General features: G+C 39.3%; 1 long non-coding RNA gene across 1 annotated transcript in view; it reads right to left on the bottom strand.

The window, feature by feature from the left end:
* Positions 1 to 14,924, bottom strand: part of LOC141580892 (uncharacterized) — a 433,710-nt gene that overhangs the window by 250,274 nt on the left and 168,512 nt on the right. Inside the window, exon 2 of the long non-coding RNA XR_012513340.1 lies at positions 3,128 to 3,185. This is a non-coding gene — a long non-coding RNA (uncharacterized LOC141580892). The remainder of the gene's footprint in view (positions 1 to 3,127; positions 3,186 to 14,924) is intronic.

The following is a 14,924-nucleotide window of genomic DNA, read 5'->3' on the forward strand; positions in this document are numbered from 1 at the left end:
TCTCATTTGCTAGTTCCCTGGCAATATACTCAGCACGCCCTCTTTCTTTTTTGGACTGTCTGAAATGGCAAAATATATAAATATATTTTTAAAGACTGCTATGACTACCTTTGTAACAGCAACAGTCATCAGGGAATTCTCTTTCATTTCTTATAATTAAATTGGTTGTGATTTTTTTTAATACACTTACATCAAGCTAACATGCCAAAGCCAATTCAACGAAGTTAAATTTTCCTAAAAGACTGAGGATGAAAAGTCAGCAACCCGCAACCAGGACAAAAGTGGTTGGTTAAATATTGGCCATGTTGTTTTCCAGAGGTTTACCAGCAGATATTAAGTCATTCCTGAACTAGGAGTGGACATGAATCATATAGGTCCTAAATATCAACTTACAAGGCAACACCATTCTTCCCGTTTTTTAACATAAGTGATAGGGTAAAAGATTATAAAGGACTGCTTTTTCTTTAAAATTTCTACAGTCTAATAATAAATTGTCCTTACCACATTTTATTTCCCACTTTTCTATTCCAAACTCCTGAAGAACTAAATGAAAAGTAAATGTGAAAGAGCAGGGTATGATCTCCTAAGTCAGTTATTAGCCTAAGAATTAGTTTTTGGAGAACACCACCCTCCCCTTCTTCCTTAGTCCTGAGATTCAGATTCTCATTAGCAAAGTGTAGTCCGTAGATAATACTGACACTCATCTAATTATATTAAAGCATGTTGAGATCTGGCAGAGAAATACACAATTTTAAAATCAAAATATTCAAAACTACAGAAACTTTTAAGTCTCAGCATACTAAAAATTGCTATTCATTAGAATAAGGTCTAGAATGAAGTTATTTTTACTGTATCCCCATTTCTGGATGATTTTATATATACTCCAAAAGCACAATTGATGACCACAAAAAAGAACACATTAAATAGTATATTAATTAAATACTTACAATGAGTCTTCTTAGGAACACCATTAGATAAATTTGTTGACCTGAGCCTATTTGTTTTATGTACTTGAAGGCAATGAATTGTGTTTCCTTGTTCTATAAATTGTTTCTTTTTATCAACTCATGTATCTCTCTAAAATAAATGAAGAGTTTAGGGTTTAACACCAATACTCACCTTTTCTTTCTCCATTTAAGTAGTCAGGAATATATTATTCAATTTTATATTGAGAAGTCAAAAGGCCTGAACAACATTAAAAAATACCACTACAATTTGCATAAAGTTATCTTCACTTCACAAAACAGATGAGGCAAACATTTTAAAACCTTCCAGAATATTGGATTATGTATTGCCTTCTTACTTGGTTTTCTAATTATGATTTTAATATACTTATGCGGAAATTAAACTCTGCTCTTTACCAAAGGAAACAGGAAGGGGTTGATGTGGGAGCAAATGTCTCAGAGACAGTTCGCCAGAGCTGTGTCAGCACTCTTCAAGTGAGTCTACCTGAATTATTTTCGTTCGGCCTTTAATTGCCCTTGCGATCTTGGCCAGGGCATTTTTTTATTCTTTAAAATGTGGAGGTTCATCTAAATGCTATCCAAAGTTGCTTTCAGCTTCCATGGAAGCTAAATTTTTTCACATTATTCTTTAATAAGTGGATACAAAAGAATGAGCAGAATTGAACAAGCCAGGTTTCTCATTCTACCCTGTCCTGAACATGCCAAGCTTCTGAATCACTGCCATATGCATGGCTCCTTCTAAGGAAAAATTTCTATTTAGGCATCTCCAGGGCCAGTCTCATAGAAGCCAACATGACTGAATCTAACACGGCCATTTGGCCCATAAGCAGGAAAAAGCCATGTCCTTTTGCACCTCAATGAGGATGACCAATAAGATTATCTGAATGCCTGGAAATTTTGAATTAGAAAAAAAATAAGTCAATTACTCATAGGATTTGGAGATCTACAGTCATTACAGCAGAGAAGCTGGAGAGGCTATGGTGGATTATATGCAAACTCAGGAAATTTAGATTTTATTCAAAGATTAGGGAGACTTATCACTAGTACCACATTAATTAGACTTCTTGTAAGTTACTAAAAAGAAGGTTTGGAATTCTTTGAGACAGACATTATTCAGATTATTTCAGAAAGGCCCCTTTGTTTTTTCCTCAGGATAATATTAAAAAATAAATGAGTTATTAGTCACAAGGATTGTGATTAGTCACAGGCCCCTGTGGTGAGATTTCCCTCCATAACTGCTTCAGAAATTCAAATACAGCCTGGAGACATCCCTGTCTTGAGGGGCGTTGGGGGCTGAGGCTGGACCTGTCATGGGTTCTCTTATGTGGAATGATTTGTCTCCTTCCACTTCCACAAGGACCAAGAGAAATGATTTCAATTATAACTTTTCTTCTCTTGAGACATGAAGAGGTTACCCTTCTCATTCTATAGCAGGGCAAATATAAAATAGCAATGTAAAAATTCTAATAATGAAATATAAAATCTGTCTTTACTTTCATTTCCTGGGGTAATCTGAGTGATTTTCTGATCAGAACCTTAAAATGAAAAAAGACCAGTTAAAAAAACTCTCAAATCATTTACTTACAGGTACTTTAATGAGGGGATATCAGAGAACTGCAGAATTAGATGGTCATTAAAGAAGAGAGCTAATTGGGACCTCTGTCTGCAAACTTACACCCCACATAATGAATAATTGTTTCTGTTTGGAAAACTCTCTGATGAGCTGATCCAAGTGAACATAAAAGCTCCCCAAATCATGGTTATTGGAAGTAGTCTGGAAGGTCATTGACTCTCTAATTTCTTTTGTCTAGTCTTTCTCCTGCCTAATTCCAAAATATTGGTTAAATTGACCTCAGAGGGGTCACACTGACCTATTGCAACTCGAGGGATTTTTTCACAATGCCAATGTCCTCTCAGTCAAGAATCCAAGGGTCTTATGCAGCTTCCAGAAGTATCCTTTATTAGTAATGACTTCCCTTCATTTACTCTTTGATTCACTCAGTCAACCTTCAATCTTGAAGTGCTTACAATATTCCAAACATTGCTTAGGCCCAGGGAACACAAGACAGTAACAAAAGCTTTGCTATGACAGCTCTTATATTCAATATGAGGAGAGAAAAAAAAATTAAATAAGAAATGAGAATATGCAGAGGATAACTTACTCATGAGGCCTGGGTGTCTTCTTCAGATTATGAGGCTTATCTCAAAAGAGGTTGAGATCTGAAATGACGAGAAATATAATCAAGAAAGTTTTAAAATATATCCTTTTCTTTTTGCAGACCTGTGCCATGGTGACTATTTCTAGAGCACCACCTGAGAACTCTAGAACAGGTAAGGCAAGCAGCAGGTCTGCTCATCCCCAGTAGATACAACTCCGCACCAAGAATACCCCTGGTTGCTGTAGGTCCCAGAGGACTAGGAAAGTGGAGGTGATGACTCCCAGATGGCTGTTCATTCTACGCCCCGAAAGCCAGACTCTAGGCTTCCGAAGAAGAGAGAGCAAAATAGCACCTTCATCCACTGGGGATAGGTGGGACACCTCTCCAGTTTCCATTTAGTGCCAAACCACCCTGGAAAAAGTAAGGTACCCAGAGGATGAATCAACCCTTCATTTTGGAGGGTAATCATTCACAATCCCCCATACTAAGAAGCCTATCTTGTTATTCCACAACTAAAGTTAATTTCAAAGACTTTTCCCCACAGTGCACCTAATATAAAGCAGATGTGGGAACCACCTCAGTACCAGGAGAAGCCCATTCTCCTATCTTTCCCAATCTCTGTCTGTTGCAAATAAGCCCAGTTTAAACCAGCAATCATGCATGTTTCCAATCAGCACTCCAGCCTTCTCCTTGGCTTGCACAAGGGAAGGAAATGTTTTCTTCAAAAACCAGTGCCAGGAGAGGGAGCAGCTTATTCTCACGATAGTGAACATGCTCACCAGCCAGTGCAGTGAGAAAAATCAGTGCAGGAGCAGCCAGGGAAAGATAGGAGAGGCCTGATGCCAGCAGAAACAATGGGAAAGACAGAGGAGTATTGGGAAACACATCTATAAAGTTTAAGAACATGAAGCTTGTCTTCCTAAAAGCCCACCCTAGTGTGGATTCATAACGAAGTGTGGTTCATGTTGAGAATGCTTTGTCTGCCTTATTTCACATATGCCTGATCAGAAACGGAACAGACGGAAGTGATATCCTGAGCCCCATGGAGAGAGTAGGGGCTGGCTTTTGTGATATGTAATTGGGAGGACATTAAACTACGGTAGACTAAAACCAAAAAAATCCTTAATGTGTTATATGACAACTCTTACTCCTCAGCAGTAAGAAAATTTTAAAATTTTGCGACGCCATGAAAAATAAGAAAACATCATGATTACCCAAATAGGTACCCATGAACAAAACCTATTTAGAAGAAAAGGCAAATACAAACATAAGAGGTTGTCACTTTTCCTTCTAGCCTCACACGGACCTTTCTGGATCCACCCCCTCCAGTGCTTTTTCCCCATTCTTAGAAAATGTATCAATTCAGATGCGAAAAACTGGGTTTTTCGAGGCGTCTGAACATTTTGTGAAAGAAATAAGCTATCTGGGAACATAGTTGTTGACATTGGCTTTTGTTTGAGGTTTTACGTATCCATGCAGAGAAAGATTACGTATGAGAATGTTAGAGGCAGTTATGTTGTCTGCAGTCTTTATCAAAAGTAATTAGTAATAAGCCAGTCTTCCATTTATAAGTCTTTTCTTTGAAGAGACCACCAGTTCAGCTGTGTGTTCTTGTCTCTTTCTCTCAGCAGTTCTCAAAGCAAAGCAAAGCAGCGGCATCTGTAGTAACAATCAAACCACCAAAAGCCTGGTGGTTAATTCAATAATACTCTTGAGTACACAAATAGCTGATGATGTTTAATTGACTGAACAGATAGTGAGTAGCTGACAGTTCTGGGAATTACACTGGATATTTATTTTAATCTGTTTAATTTAAAATTGGAACAACATTTTATTGTACAGTAAGTTTATATAAATTTTTTAATGGTTGGTTAAGTTACATGCTTGCTTTTAGATGGCAATTTTAAAACATTTATCACATGTAGCTTTTAAAGATATTTTCAATTTTCCCAAAGCATTGCAGAAATGAGTTTAATGGAATAAACACAAAAAATCAACAGACCATCACACTATGTTTAGAAGAGCCTTCTCAGCAATAAGCAACCTTCATTCAAGCCTTGTCCCTGCCACCTTCTATCTCTGTGAGCTTGGGCAAATTATTCTCTAAGCCTCACTATAACTACTTATTAAATAAGATCAAAATAATCCCAAACTCATAGGGTTATTGTGAGCATTAATAAAACAAAGCAGGTAGAGCAATTGATAGAATGCCTGGTCCGTGGGCAGTATTTAGTTACTATTACTCACTCTCTTCTGCACCTTGGTCTCAGCTAGTTCAGTTTTTACACCTTTACCCTGACGTGCTTACAGACCTCAGCTCTGGAGCCACACTGCTCATCAGAAATCGGATAGCACAGGAATTATTAGAGAGCACATGGCTCTTTTTGTTTACTGAAGTTCAAAATACAGAACTGTAATTATCAACAGGGAAGCACTCCTGCAAAAGCCATTAATTAAAGAACATGTTTCAGAACACATTTCATTTGTATTCCATGCAAAGAGATGCCCAGCATAGACTCATAAGATACTAGCCCAGCAATGCATCTTAGACTAGTTGATACCCAACACCCAACTGCTCTCCACCAGCCCACTCTCCATCACCTTACTTTATAAAGGGGGGGGGGGGGGAAACACAGTGAGTTGTTGTGGTCTCCCAGCTATGCATCCAAATTTAGAATCAATCCAAAACCAAATCTGGAGTTTCCCAGTACATGATTAAATTTTGAGAGTTTTCCTGAATATAGAATTCTTGCAAACAAACTTGCTCATTGGCATTACTAGATAAATGTGACCTAGAGGCCACATGGCCCCCATGCTACTGATTTGTCCCACAATCAAAGCTCACTGACTACACTGGTGTCTTGAGTTTCTTCATCAGAGAAATGGCAATCAATTCTGGTCAGGGATTGGATCCCAACTTGATGCATGAGGCAGGCTCACAGGTACACCCTCCAGTGATGAGGTCTAGAGAAAATAATTCAGAGACATCCTGTTTCCTCTGTCCGCATTATGACAGAAATGCCCTTGGACAAGTGAACCAGGTTTCTTTCATTCAAATTCCACCCAGAAATCTATAGAAACGTCTCTTCTTGGTTGCTCAGGACAGCCACTTGCGACTACTCTGGGTGAAAGGGAAAATACTTAAAAAGATTCTACTGGCTATAGTGGAAATCTCCAAAGTGACTTACAGTAACTTAAAATTTAAAAACTCCTTCAGTGAAACTTTGCCAAATAACTTTTAAAACTCTAAGAAAGAGAATCTTTCCAGATCAGGGACTGCAATGCTGAGATCCCCGTTGCTACTGGTGATTTCCGCACAGTAACATGTTCAGAAGTCTGACATCATGGGATGCAAGGGTCCTCCAGGCTTCTTACAGCCACAGCCCTGCCTGAGCTTTTCAGACTTTAGGAGAGGGATTCCTTCTGTTCACCTCCTGAATTGGCAAGTACTAACAGTTCATCCACTTAGAGCTTCAGCTCCAACAGAGCTAACCGGAAATTTTCTCCACAGAAGCCTCATTCCCTCTCATCTCAGAAGCTTCTCTAAGAACAAAGACTAATTGAGAAGATGGGATTCTCGTCTCTGCACTGAGAACATGCTCTTTAATTCCTTCTTTACAGCATTTCCACTATCCGTGCTACTGACATTTAACAGGATGGACTCTGGACCTCTCTCCTATCTCTCCAAAACGGGACTGGCAATCTTTCTTCAAGAAACTACCTTGAAGCCACATCAACATGTGTATCTAAATTAGCGAAATTTGGCATACAAATTTGGAAACAGATTGTGATTGAGATTGCAAATGAGGGCAGTCTTGCTTGCCTTTATTCCATGAGAAAATGCCCCACAGATAAAAGAGGTGAATCCACTTTTCCCTTCGGTGTGATTAGATAATTTAAAACACACACACACACACACACACACACACACACACACACACACGTATTTTTGGAATAGCTTGACCCTAAAACACAAGCCAACCTCTTCATCTGGTGCTCATCTGCTTGAAAATCAGAAAGAAAACTGGCTCTATCTTGGTTTCCAACAGAGAATCTTTCTTAAAGCTTTCCAAGAATTATTCTGTCTCTATGTGACTTTTCACTTACTCACTGCCTTTGGAATCTAATCCCCCCTTTAACATATGACTTTACTGTAGTCACTTCTTGACTGGTGTTTGAGAAATCATGGTGGTCTGTCTCCCAACATATCGTCCTGAAGCAAAAGATTAAAATAGCCAAATAAGGAAAGCTACCACTTTATCTTCTTCAGACTCTCCCTGTGAACTCCTGAAGAGTCTGGGTTATGGACCACCCTAAGGAAGGTTTGGAAATATGGATAAAAGATGATGAAAGTGATATTTTAAAGTGACATAATGTCTTCGCCATGTAAGAATGGTACCAAGTCCATTCAGCCCTTTTGGTTTTATAACATTTCATAAGAGTTGCTAATTCCTTACCTTTAAAACATGCATCAGTGTCATTTCTAAATAGCCCTTTAAAAAGTCAGGGTTTAGATGGTTCCAAAATATACTAACACTACTTCTCAGCTACTGTACAGAATTGGGATACTGAAGTGACCCACCATCTCTGAGATTTGCTTTACCTGCCTCCCTCCAAAAACACTACAGATGGAACCTGAGTTAGAGCTGAGAGTCAACTGAGGGAGTTAGCAGAATGGAGATTATAATGAAGCTGGACTAGACACATGTGAGGGAGCCCTAACTGGATCCCAGTGGAGACAACTAAAATGTTAAAACTTTTTTTTAAAGGACACATGTGAGGGAGCCCTAACTGGATCCCAGTGGAGACAACTAAAATGTAAAAACTTTTTTTAAAGGAAGAGATAGCAAATGTTGGTGTGGTAAACCTCAACGCAGACAAGGTAATGAGTTCAAAAGCTGGCCCTACTGAGACAACATAGAATTGTCCTCATAGAAGACAAGACATCCCTGACAGATGAGGCTAAAACTATAACGGGAAAAAAAAAACTGTCACAGAATAAAACCCAGAAGCCCAAGTGGAAAAAATTCTGGAAATAAAAATCTCCAATTTGAGAGAAGGAGAGAATTTTAACCAATAGAAATAATTAGGATGAAACAATGGAGAAAAAGAAAACACACACACACACACACACACACACACACACACACACACACACACAAATATTGCTTGCAATTTTCTAAGCATCTTCAACCCAGAAAAAAATGTGGTTGGTGCATCTGGCATCCTTGCCATCTGCATGTTTCTTGGAGCATGACACAAAGCTTGGAGGCTAAGAGAGGCGGGCAGAGCCTTCTGTCAAACACACAGGAATGTTCTGGCCAAATGGTCCAGGGAGGGTTGAGAGCAATGTTGTAAACTTCCTTTTTTTGATTCTTGTCTTTGAACCAAAATAATACAGAGAATGCATATTATTTAACACTGGAAATCACTGAGAAAGAAGAGAAGCTAGTGCCCAAACCAGAACTACCCATTACAGGCCATAGCAGCGTCTGTCATTAAACAGCAGCTCTATCAACCAAGCCATTTCAGCATGGAAAAGCAGTGTCTGGAATACTGCATCACACACCAAACATCAGCCTTTGCCAGTCTATATGCAGGAATGGGCAAAATCACAGCATCTATGAGTGAATGACAGTTATTACCTATACACTAGGACTGCAACTAATTTTGTTCTTCAATACCCAAGGCTACTGTAATCAAAACAGCATGCTACTGGTACCAAAAGAGAGATATAGACCAGAGAAACAGAACAGAGGCCTCAGAAATAATGCCATATAACTACACCCATCTGATCTTTGACAAATTTGACAAAACAAGGAATGGAGAAAGGATTCCCTATTTAATAAATGATGTTGGGAAAACTGGCTAGCCATATGCAGAAAGCTGAAATTGGACCCCTTCCTTACAGCTGATACAAAAATTAACTCTAGATGTATTAAAAATTTAAACTTGAGGCCTAATGACATAAAAACTCTAGAAGAAAACCTAGGCAAAACCATTCAGGACATAGGCATGGACAAGGACTTCATGACTAAAACACCAAAAGCAATGGCAACAAAAGCCAAAATTGACAAATGAGATCTAATTAAACTTAAGAGCTTCTGTAAAGTGAAAGAAACTATCAATAGAGTGAACCGGCAACCAACAGAATGGGAAAAATTTTTGCAATCTACCCATCTGACAAAGGGCTAATATCCAGAATCTATGGAGAACTTACACAAATTTACAAGAAAAAAAAACAGACAACCCCATCATAAAGTATTCAAAGGATATGAACAGACAGTTTTTGAAAGAAGACAGTGATGCAGCCAACAAACATATGAAAGAAAGCTCATCATCACTGGTTATTAGAGAAATGCAAATCAAAACCACATTGAGATACTACCTCACACTAGTTAGAATGGCGATCATTAAAAAATCAGGAGACAACAGATGCTGGAGAGGATGTGGAGAAATAGGAATGCTTTTACACTGTTGGTGGGAGTGTAAATTAATCCAACCATTGTGGAAGACAGTGTGGCAATTCCTCAAGGATCTAGAAATAGAAATAGCATTTGACCCAGCAATCCCATTACTGGGTATATATCCAAATGGTTATAAATCATTTTGTTATAAAGTTACATGCCCATGTATGTTTGTTACTGCACTGTTCACAATAGCAGACTTGGAACCAACCCAAATGCCCATCAATGATAGACTAGATAAAGAAAATGTGGCACATATACACCATGAAATACGATGCAGCCATAAAAAAGACGAGTTCATGTCCTTTGCAGGGACATGGATGAAACTGGAAACCATCATTCTCAGCAAACTGACACAAGAACAGAAAACCAGACACTGCATGTTCTCACACATAAGTGGGTGTTGAACAATAAGAACACATGGACACAGGGAGGGGAACATTACACACTGGGGCCTCAGGGGTGGGGGAGTAGGGGAGTAATAGCAGGGTTTGGGGGATTGGGGAGGGACAGCATTAAGAGAAATACCTAATGTAGATAACAGGGTGATGGATGCAGCAAACCACCACCATGGCACGTGTATGCCTATGTAACAAACCTGCATGAACTGCACATGTACCCCAGAAATTAAAGTATAATTTTAAAAATCCAAAAAATCCTCAATAAGCTAAATATTAATATAAACTTGACTGCAGTTGAAGGTTTTCAAAGACTGCCATTGTGAAGCTGAAACAAATTCCAAATTTGTAGGCAGGATTTTCCTTCAAATAATGTCTGTTTCTGCAAAGTCAGTTCATAGAGCAGATAACCTAAGAATAAGGAGGTCATATCACACAACAATCACCCTGTTTTCTCCAGAGCATGAGAGGCTCCAGTAACAAACCTCAAAATCTCAGTAGCTTAACAAAACAAAGATGCTTTTCTCTCTCAAGTAAAATCTAATGTGATGGGATGAATTTTTCCTGCTCTTGCTCCTTCATGTGGTAATTCCGGGATGCAGGTTTCCTCCACCTTTCCTTAAGCAGGGCATGAGAGAAAGAGGAATAACACTAATTTTAGCTTGTACTCATAGCCCAAACTGGTCAAATGGTCTGAACTTAACTGCAGAGAAGTGAGGATATTTAGAAAAGCACAGGAAATATTTAGCTCATATTAACTGTCTTTGCTGCATTCACATTTCTACACTTAATTTCTGATGCTGGGTAAGTAATACAGTTTGGCTGTGTCCCCACCCAAATCTCATCTTGAATTAGCCCCTACAGTTTCCATGTCATGGGAAGGATCCAGTGGGAGGTAACTGAATCATGGGGGTGAGACTTTCCCATGCTGTTCTCGTGATAGTGAATAAGTCTCATGAGATCTAATGGTTCTATAAAAGGGGGCTTCCCTGCACAAGGGGGGCCTCCCGGCACAAAGTTTCTCTCTCTCTCTCTCTCCCTCTCTCTCTCTCTCTCTTTCTCTCATCTGCCACCATATAAGAAGTCTCTTTGCTCTTCCTTTGCTCTTCTTTAGTCTTCCACCACGATTGTGAGTCCTCTCCAGCCATGTGGAACTGTGAGTCCTTTAAATCTCTTTTTCTTTATAAATTACGCAGTCTCAGGTATGTCTTTATCAGCAGCATGAAAACGGACTAATACAGTAAGTTGGTACCAAAAGTGAAGTGCTGCTGTAAAGATACCCAAAAATGTGGAAACAACTTTGGAACTGGGTAACAGGCAGAGGCTGGAACATGTTTGAGGGTTCAGAAGAAGACAGGAAAATGTGGAAAAGTTTGAAACTTCTTAAAGACTTATTGAATGGCTTTGACCAAAATGCTGATAATAAATGATATGGACAATGAATTCCAGACTGAGGTGGTCTCAGATGGAGATGAGAAACTTGTTGAGAACTGAAGTAAAAGTGACTCTTGCTATGTTTTAGCAAAGAGGCTGGTGGTAATTTGCCCCTACCCTAGAGATTTGTAAAATTTTGAACTTGAGAGAGATGATTTAGGGTATCTGGCAGAAGAAATTTCTAAGCAGCAAAGCATGCAAGACATGACGTGGGTGCTGTTAAAAACACTCAGTTTTAAAAGAGAAATACAGCATAAAAGTTTGAGAAATTTACAACTTGATGGCTGCCCCTCCCATCACAGGCCCAGAGGACTAGGAAGAAAGAATGGTTTTGTGGGCTAGGCCCAGGTCCCCCCTGCTGTGTGCAGCCTAGGGAATTGGTTTTGAGCCACTCTAGCCACGGCTAAAAGGGGCCAAGCTACAACTCAGGCCATGGCTTCGGAGGGTGCAAACCCCAAGCCTTGGCAGCTTCCATGTGGGATCGAGCCTGTAGGTGCATAGAAGTCAAGAATTGAGGTTTGGGAACCTCCACCTAGATTTTAGAGGATGCATGGATATGCCTGGATGCCCAGGCAGAAGTTTGCTGCAGGGAAGGACCCACAGGGAGAACCTCTGCTAATGTAGTGCAGAAGGGAAATGTGGGGATGAAGTCCCCACGCAGAGTCTCCACTGGGGCATTGCCTAGTGGAGCTGTGAGAAGAGAGCCACCATCCTCCAGACCCCACAATGGTAGATCCACCAACAGCTTGCACTATGTGTCTGGAAAACCCACAGGCACTCAATGCCAGCTCATGAAAGCAGCCAGGAGGAATGCTGTACATTTTTGTACATTTGTCCTGCAAAGCCATATGGGTTGGAGCTGTCTAAGACCATGGGAACATATCTCTTGCATCACCATGACCTGGATGTGAGACACAGAGTCAAAGGAGATAATTATGGAACTTTAAGATTTGACTGCTTCATTAGATTTCAGACTTGGATAGGGAATGTAGCCTCTTTATTTTGCCCAATTTCTCCCATTTGGAATGGCTGTATTTACCAAACGCCTGTGCCCCCATTGTATGTAAGAAGTAACTAACTTCCTTTTGATTATACAAGCTCATAGGCTAAAGGGACTTTCCTTGTCTCAGATGAGACTTTGGACTGTGGACTTTTGGGTTAATGCTGAAATGAGTTAAGACTTTGGGGGACGATTGGGAAGGCATGATTGCTTTTGAAATGTGAGAACATGAGATTTGGGAGAGGCCGGGGTGGGATGATATGGTTTGGCTGTGTCCCCACACAAATCTCATCTAGAATTGTAGCTTCTACAGTTCTCATGTGTTGTGGGAGGGACCCGATGGGAGGTAATTGAATCACAGGGGCAGGTCTTTCCCATGCTGTTCTCATGATAGTGAATAAGTCTCACAGGATCTGATGGTTTTATAAAGGAGAGTTTCCCTGCACAAGTTTGCTTCCTCTCTTTCTTGCCCACCATCATGTAAGAAGACCCTTTGCTCTCCCTTCATCTTCCACCGTGATTGTGAGGCCTCTCCAGCAATGCCAAACTGTGAGCCTTTTAAACCTCTTTTTCTTTATTAATTACCCAGTCTCAGGTGTGTCTTTATTAGCTGCATGAAAACAGACCAATACAGGGAGATTAGGTTTGATGGAGCTTCAAGGAAGATGCAAGGGCTGATTCTGTATGCAAGTGATGTAGGTCACTTCTTTGAGATGAGATGGGCTTGGGGGGCAGGGTAGAGAGCCAGGACAAAAGTGCTCTCTCCCTTGTCCTATGTCTAAAATTTCTACACAATTCTATCACTTGGGTTAGGGTATTTAAGGCTACTTATAACATATGAAGATTATCTAAGAGGAATATACTTTGAGCTAGATTGTTCAACCAATAAGGACCCTTGAAGAGGTAAGTGAGAAGATGAAATTTCTTCCTGGGTGAAGGGTCATGGGCTCACCTCCTGAGATCAAGGCTCATTACAAGGGCAGGATTACCCAAGGGCAAGGACGGCTGACCTCAGGAGGAAGAACTTTACTATTTGCAGACTAATGGTGGCCCTTCTCCATGCTCCCGCTTATGACATCAGCCATTAATACCTTATCTGGAGCTGGTTTGAGTTGTTCTCACTTTGCTGGCCTCTAAAGAAGTAGAAAAATTAAATGAGTAAATTAGACTGGGAAGCAGCACTTTACAGTGGTAAGTATATGAGGTGTCACTCAAACATACCTGGGTCCATATCACTAGTTCTACTTATTATTAGTGATATGTGTTGGGAAATTTGTTTAATATATATGAGACTAATGTATAAAATGGAAATGATGTCCTCTAACATTACTTTGAGGCTGTTAAAAGGATAAAACAATGTCAAGTATCTGACTAGAAGGTATTCAATGCATGTAAGATTTCTGCTGGACAGAAGGAGATGGAAAAGTTGGGCTTCATTCGGGATAAGAATTTTCAGTGGAAGAATGTTGGAGCAACGTTAAACAACTGGGGAACTGATCACAGTGGGTAGAGACTGCAAGAAAAGAGAAAGGAGGGAAAACCACGACAAACTTAGCTAAATTCACAATTTTGCCCAGACCAGCCTTACATTTCTAATTCTCATCCTCATTCATTGTGCTCTCTCATTTGGTGAGACTCAGAAATGATGATAAATTCGCCTATGGAAAGACTCTGAAGTTTCCTAAAACACTTAAACAAGCTTTTGTCTCTTTATTCATGCACATGTGACCTTTAATGTCCCACATAGAGTGATGACCCTGAAGACACCTTTGTTTTTCAATCAGAAGGGAAATGAAGAAGGCACTTTGACCACCAAAATGAGACTGGCTCAAGAGAAAAGAATTTATTTTCCAGGCTTAAAAATACCATTTTCCTTGTAGTGTCTTAAATTATACAAAAATAGAAAAGCACTCTTAACTAAGCAAACAGTATGTTGGTTTAATTTTCAAATCAAAGTTTTATTAAATATTGCAGAAAATATCTCCAGAGCCTTTTAAAAAGAATTTTAGATATAGGTATTTTATTCTATGATGCTACTTTTGCTGAACACTATATATATTAGATAATTGTTGAAGGAATTATTCCATTTTGAAGTAAATTCTTCATCATATAATACACTTTCTTCCAAAAGAAAAAGAAAAAAAAAAAACAGTTAATGAAAAAAAAAGCTGCTCACAATGTAAAAAAAAAAAAAAAAAAAATACAGGGTTTCTGAAGTAGCCTCATTTAGACATGCTGGATTTTATCTACAATTAAATCACAATAGCCTTTTTACTAGAGCTGAAATTTTTTTCATTGATTAGTTCAAAAGCTAATCTATGATTGCCTTTCTTATAAGAAATTTCCCTGCTGCTGAACACACATACAGGTTTATGTAGAAGGCAAACAAAAAGAATTGTTTTCTAAAATACAGATTGAAAGTAACCACCAAGTAGACTCTCCATTTGAAAAGTTTATCATAATGAAAGTAGTCTTGCATATGTCTCTAACTAGTCACAGCA

Source organism: Saimiri boliviensis, chromosome 1, assembly GCF_048565385.1.
Source record: "Saimiri boliviensis isolate mSaiBol1 chromosome 1, mSaiBol1.pri, whole genome shotgun sequence".
Lineage (NCBI taxonomy): Eukaryota > Metazoa > Chordata > Mammalia > Primates > Cebidae > Saimiri > Saimiri boliviensis.